The following is a 6,682-nucleotide window of genomic DNA, read 5'->3' on the forward strand; positions in this document are numbered from 1 at the left end:
CTGAGCAGACCAGCCGAACTTTACGTTCTGGGTTCTTTTCCCTGATAATCTTTTCTTAAGCTTCTGGGTGCCTGCTGCAGCCTCTCTGTCTAAGCAAAGGGCATGGCTTTTGGCCCAGCGGGGCCGCTGCCCCGTGGGCCAGGAGGCTGGGGGGCTGGGGGCACAGGCCAACATGGGGGGCCAGGCACGGACCACACACAACCAGCGGTCACTGCCAGGCCAGCCAGGCAGGCAGGCAGGTGCATGGTGCCTTCCTGGCTGGAGTTTCACTGTCTCTCAGGTGGACCCTTGGCCAAACAGCAAAAACAGCGGGTCTCCTGGTTTGCTCTGCGCCATTGCGCAGTTTTCAGAGCCTGCTCCTCGGCCCCTGCTCATCCTGTCTCTCTGTGACGCAGAACTTTTTTGCCAGGATTCAATTTGAGAGCGTCTGGAGATCGAGCTGCATGCTTCTTCCCCGAGTCAGAGCGTCGCCGTGTGGCCAGGCCCGCCGCCTGCAGGCATCGGAAATGTGTACGTGTCCCAGCGCACGCAGGCCAGCACCCAGCCACGCTGTCCTGGAGATTAACGCTAATGGGGTACTTAAGTCCCACCAATGTTCCCCTCTAATGTCAATAAAGCTCCCTGCTTATCTCGGACATGGGCAACTGCTTAGTGTCGGCTCTTGCTCTGCACCTGCCGCGGGGGCCTGGCTGAGCCGGGCCGGCTGCAGGCCTGCTGGCTGGGAGAGCGTCCTTCCCTCCGTGTCCCGGGGTGGCGGTATCCTGTGTGCTTCTGAGGTCCCTTCGTTCCCGACACATGGCAGTCCCATTGTCCACAGGGAGGAGGAGAGCGTGGCCAGCGGCCTCAGATGGTGCGTGGTAAGACACGCAAAATAAAATGGTGTGGGCACTCGGATGGGCTAAAAAACAAGTCTGGGCCTGGCCGGGTGGCCCAGTGGGTTGCAGCAGCATCTCCTGCACAAAAGGTTTCGGGTTTGGTCCTCGGTCAGGGCACATTCCTAGGCTGCAGGTTCAGTCCCTGGTCGGAGCACACGGGGGCACCTGATCCATCCCTCCCTCTCTCTCTCTCTCTCCCATCAGTAAATATGTCCCCAGGGGAGAATTTAAGAATAAAAATTAAAAGTTTGCACTGATTTCTGCCAGCACTGCACTTCCTGGAAGCAAATTTCTGGGCAAAGCAATGAAAACTACCCAGTGGGACCCCCGAGGTGAGCATTGAGGTTCCCATGGGGGGTGGGCTCTGCAGGGGGAAGCAGGGAGGTCCCCGAAATGCCTCTCAGTCTGAAGGAGCCTTCCAGTGGGGGGGTGTGGGGGCCTGGGGAGCGGTGGGGGGACGACAGGAGAGCTGAAAGGCTGGCCAGTCCAGACTCTCCGCCGGCCAACACGGAGGACAGAGCGGGGGCTGGGACCAGGCCCCGCCTCCCGCAGGCAGCGCCTCCTCGGCGCTGGGCTGGGCGCGCTCAGTGAACCCCACAGGCGCGAGGCCTGGGCAGCCTTCTCAGCCGCTGACGGTGCCCGCCCCAGCTGCGGGGGCCTCGGCAGAGCCCTGGACATGTGAGCGGGACCATAGCAGGTGACGGCAAGCTGCTCTGGGCCTGTTTGTGACCCGGGACACGTCGTCTCCTGCTCCGCACTGGGCCCCACTGCCCTACACCCCCACGGCTCGCCCAGGGCTTCAGCTGGCGGGCGGCAGGCGGGCGGTGGGACCTGGGGAGCCCGCCCCTCACCAGGCACAGGGGCACACCTGGATGCCCCACGCCTCCCGTTGCTCCGCAGAGCCCGGCTGAGGAACACGGGACACGGAACACGGGCCGGTCTGCGCTCCCCGTCTGAGCTCTGGGCCCCCACAGCCTGTCCCTGGCTCCTCCAAAGATGCGACAGCGACATCTGCTGGCCACCGAAGGGACTGACCCGCGGGAGCCTCGCGTGCTCAGAAGGCTGGACGGCCGGCAGGGGTGTGATGTCATCCCCTGACCCTCACGGGCGTTTGGTCTCCCGCAGCGACCACCGCCCGCCGCGGGTGTGCACACGGCTCAGGCTGCTCGGAGGACCAGCCCAGCACCGGGCCCGTGAGCGCCGCCGACTCAGGCACTCGGCCCCGGTTAGGGGAGCCAGCCGGTGGCAGCAGAGGCCCCGGGCGTGGGGGGAGGTCGACCTCGGTCACATCCCTGCTGGCCTTTCCGCAGTCCGACAGTGCGGGGATTCGCCGCCACGTCCGTGGGGCGGTGCGCCATGAAATACTTATGTTGAAATATAAGTGGCTGATCATTGTTATTCTTTTAAACATCAAGTCTTTATTGATTTTAGAGAGACAGGAAGACAAGCAAGAGAAACACTGATTCGTTGTTCCACTTATTTTTTTAGGATTTTTATTTATTTCTTTTTAGAGAGAGGGGAAGGAAGGGAAAAAGAGAGGGACAGAAACATCCATGTGTGGTTGCCTCTCACATGGCCCCACTGGGGACCTGGCCTGCAACCCAGGCATGTGCCCTGACCAGGAATCGAACCAGTGACCCTTTGGTTCGCAGGCCTGGGCTCAATCCACTGAGCCATACCAGCCAGGGGGTGTTGCTCCATTTATTGATGCATTCATTGGTTGATTCTTGTATGTACCCCGACCGGGGATCAAACCTACAACCTTGGCACATCGTGATGACGCTCCAACCCACTGAGCTGCCCAGCCAGAGCAACTGTTATTTTTGGAGGAATTAATAAATACATGTTTTTGGTTTTGTTTTCTAACATGGTGAATTCCTCACCAGTAATTTCCTGCACGGTAACTGCTACTCAGACAAAGGCGCTGTGGGTGGCCCCCGGTAACTCCTAAGGGTGTGGGAAGGTCCTGAGACTGAGTGTCTGAGTCCCAAGCTCTGGGTCCTGGCTCTGCGGCCTGTCCGGCAAACCGGCATCCCGGGCCCCTGTCGCGGGACCTCTCAGATGAGGGAAGGAACAGCAAGCACCGTGCTCTCTGTTTTCCGGACCCTGTTCCAAGCCCTTTGCAAACGTGCACGCATTTGATCCTCGTCTGATGCATGAGGTTAGCACAGTGACCACCCCCGTTTCTGGAGGATGTGCAGAGGGGTTGAGACACTCGCCCACGGCCACGCAGCTGGGAAAGGGCGGAGTCGGGGTCCGGAGCTCCGGCTGCGGCCCTCCGGGCTGTGCAGTCCCGCCAGCCACATCGCCGGGTGCCGGCGCCCCCTAGCGCACGTCCTCTCCGCCCGCCTGTGCGTCTTTGTGGGCTGCTCCGTGGTGTTCAGGCAGGTGGCACTAACCTCCAAAGGTAAGGAGGGGGTGTGTGAGTGTGCACGTGAGTGTGTGTGTGTGTTTGTAGTCGGCTGGGGCTGCCAAAACCACAGACCCGGCGGCTTAAACCACAGACATCTGCGTCCCCACAACTCTGGGGGCGGGAAGCCCCAGCCGCAGGCGTGGGCGGGGCTGGATCCTCCCGAGGCCCCTCTCCCGGGCATGCGTGTGGCCGGCGGGCCTCTCCCTGCGTCCTCACGCGGCCGCCCCTCTGTGAGCGTCTGCCCTCGCCCCCTCTTCTCACAAGGACACCAGTCCCATGGGCTCGGGGCCCACCCCGAGCACCTCATTGCACCTTCGTCACCTCGGTAAAGGCCCGTCTCCAAGGCGGCCACCCTCTGAGGCACTTCTCACTTTATTTAGAACCCGGCCGGGTCACAGGATTTTCCCCCGAACAGAGTACAAGCTGCAGGTCCCCTGGCGAACGAGTCCATCTCTTTCCCCAGCTCCCAGTCCCTCTCCCACGTCCTGTATGCAATGACCGGCTTACTCTCTGGTCACTGGGAGAGGCCGCTGTGAGCGAGGATGCCCCTCCTGGTTTGAAGGTGGCAGTCTGGGGGGCGAGCGCCCCCTGCTGGTGAAGAGGGAGAACTTTCTGGAGGGGGGCAAGGCTTTCCAGGGGCCCCACAGGGCCCCACGCCTGGGGGGCTGTCACGGGGAGTCCCCGCCTCCCTGCCCCCTGCCCTCGCCTGTCCCCTGGCCTCCCCAGCCCCCCTTTGCAGGACCTCCTGCCTTCCCACCGTGGATCTCAGCAGCCCCTGTGGTTTTTCTCCGCCAACAGAACGTGACCATGACTCGGTTCTACCAGGGCGTGGCCCCCCCGGAGGCCCTGCACACGCCCCCCATCCGGCTGCGAGTGACCTGGCCACGCCCGGAGCCAGAGGCGCCTTTGACACCTGGCTGTCTTAATTGCAGAGATGAGTTTGAACCGAGTTCCTCCCACCTGTAGCAGGTCCTCCAGATTACTGAGCCTGACCTTGGCCTCAGGCGCCTCACAGACAGACCCCAGATCGACCCCCAGCACCGGGCTTAGGGAAAGAAAGGAAACCGAGGCAGGGTGTCTCCTCTCCCCAACGGCTCCCATAAACGTTCCCATTTGCTCGGCCCTGCAACACACAGAAAATGTGCTCAGCATCGCCCCCCAGTGGCCGCAGGGCAAACACGCCCGACAAGTCGAGTTCAAGGCCTGCTTGCCTGTTTCCTGTCTGTATGGGGAAAGGTGTGTGGTCCAGGTGTGAGGGTGTGTCCCCTTGGTCGTGGGGGTGGTGGCCTGCTGGCTTGGCCCCTTGCGGCGTGGCACGCTCTTGTTCATGTCCAGCTCGGCCCTGTTTCCCGCGGGCTGTGATGGGCAGTGGGGAGATAATTACCGGTACCGAGTCTGTCTCTGTTCAAGGACAAAGTCGTGCTCCCCTGTTAGCCCGGGCACCCGGAGGCGCGCCCTCGGGCCCCTGGGCAGGGTCTGCTCCATCCCCTGGGCCTCTGTGTCCCTGACGTCCTGGGGGCCGCTCACGCCCATAGCTCAGTCCGCTGTCCACACCAGACCCTGTTAGGACGTCGGGCACTAGGGGACCTGGACGCCCCACAGGCAGGGGGGCGAGGCTCTGCACGCCTCCACCGAGCGGCCTGGGCGAAGCGTGGCCCTGGCTCTGTGGCTGGAGCGTCGTCCCGGCACCAAAAGTTTGCAGGGTTTTGTTTAAATATACTTTATTGATTATGCTATTACAGTTGTCCCATTTTCCCCCCTTCACTCCCCTCCACCCTATACACCCTCTCCCACCCATATCCCCCCCTTTAGTCATGTCCATGTGTCGTACTTATGAGTTCTTCAGCTTCTACATTTCCCATACTGTTCTTACCCTCCCCCTGTCTATTTTCAACCTACAATCTATGCTACTTATTCTCTGTACCTTTTCCCCCTCTCTGCCCCTCCCACTCCCCTGTTGCTAACCCTCCATGTGATCTCCGTTTCTGTGGTTCTGTTCCTGTTCTAGTTGTTTGCTTAGTTTCTTTTGGTTTTGCTTTAGGTGTGGTTGTTAATAATTGTGAGTTTGCTGTCCTTTTACTGTACATGTTTTTTTATCTTCTTTTTCTTAGATAAGTCCCTTTAACATTTCATAAAATAAGGGCTTGGTGATGATGAACTCCTTTAACTTGACCTTATCTGAGAAGCACTTTATCTGCCCTTCCATTCTAAATGAAAGCTTTGCTGGATAGAGTAATCTGGGATATAGGTCCTTGTCTTTCATGACTTGGAATACTTCTTTCCAGCCCCTTCTTGCCTGTAAGGTCTCTTTTGAGAAATCAGCTGACAGTCTGATGGGAACTCCTTTGTAGGTTACTGTCCCCTTATCTCTTGCTGCTTCTAGGATTCTCTCCTTCATTTGTTTACCTTGGCTAATGTAATTATGATGTGCCTTGGTGTGTTTCTTCTTGGGTCCAACTTCTTTGGGGCTCTCTGAGCTTCCTGGATTTCCCTGGAAAGTCTATTTCCTTTGCCAGAATGGGGAAGTTCTCCTTTATTATTTGTTCAAATATGTATTCAATCTGTTGTTTTCCCTCTTCCCCTTCTGGTACCCCTATAATTTGGATGTTGGAACGTTTAAAGATGTCCTGGAGGTTCCTAAGCTTCTCCTTGTTTTTTTGAATTCTTATTTCTTCATTTTTTCCTGTTTGGTTGTTTTTTTCTTCCTTCTGGTCCACTCTATTGTTTTGGGTCCCAGTTTCCTTCCCATCACTATTGGTTCTCCATGCATCTTCCTTCATCTCTTTTATGGCAACCTGCAGTTTTTCATCTAATTTGTGCCCCAAATCAACCAATTCTGTGAGCTTCCTGATCACCAGTGCTTTGAACTGTGCATCTGGTAGATTGGCTATCTCTTGGTCGCTCACAAGGCTGAGCCCTGGGGCATTGCTCTGTTTTTCTGTTTGAGACACGTCTCTCTCTATCTCTATCTCTATCTCTCTCTCTCTCTCTTTTGGTCTGGTCGCTCCTGTTACAGTGAGGGGTGGAGCCTTAGGTGTTCACTGGGGCTGGGCACCCCATTCACTAGATTGTGACAAAAATATGGAACGCTTCATGAATTTGCGTGTCATCCTTGCACAGGGGCCATGCTAATCTTCTCTGTATCATTCCAATTTTAGTATATGTGCTGCCAAAGCGAGCACAATTTTACAGGTTTGATTCCCAGTCGGGGCACACGCCTGGGCTGTGGGTTCGATCCCCAGTCCGGGAGCCTACCAGGGGCAACTCATTGAGGTTCTCTTCCTCCCACCCTTCCTCTTTAAAAGCAATGAAAAAAATGTCCTCAGGTGAACATTAAAAAAAAAGATTCACCAACCCCTGTGGGCTGAGCAGGGCTCCCCCGTCACCTCGGAAC

General features: G+C 57.7%; 1 non-coding gene across 1 annotated transcript; it reads right to left on the minus strand.

Annotated features, from left to right (window-relative positions):
- Positions 1 to 6,363: 6,363 nt before the first annotated feature.
- On the minus strand, positions 6,364 to 6,470 carry LOC123818011. The gene has a single exon (XR_006785570.1). It is a non-coding gene; the product is annotated as a U6 spliceosomal RNA (small nuclear RNA).
- Positions 6,471 to 6,682: the final 212 nt, after the last annotated feature.

The sequence above is a fragment of the Phyllostomus hastatus genome, unplaced genomic scaffold (assembly GCF_019186645.2).
Source record: "Phyllostomus hastatus isolate PE091 unplaced genomic scaffold, TTU_PhHast_1.1 phas_contig_244, whole genome shotgun sequence".
Lineage (NCBI taxonomy): Eukaryota > Metazoa > Chordata > Mammalia > Chiroptera > Phyllostomidae > Phyllostomus > Phyllostomus hastatus.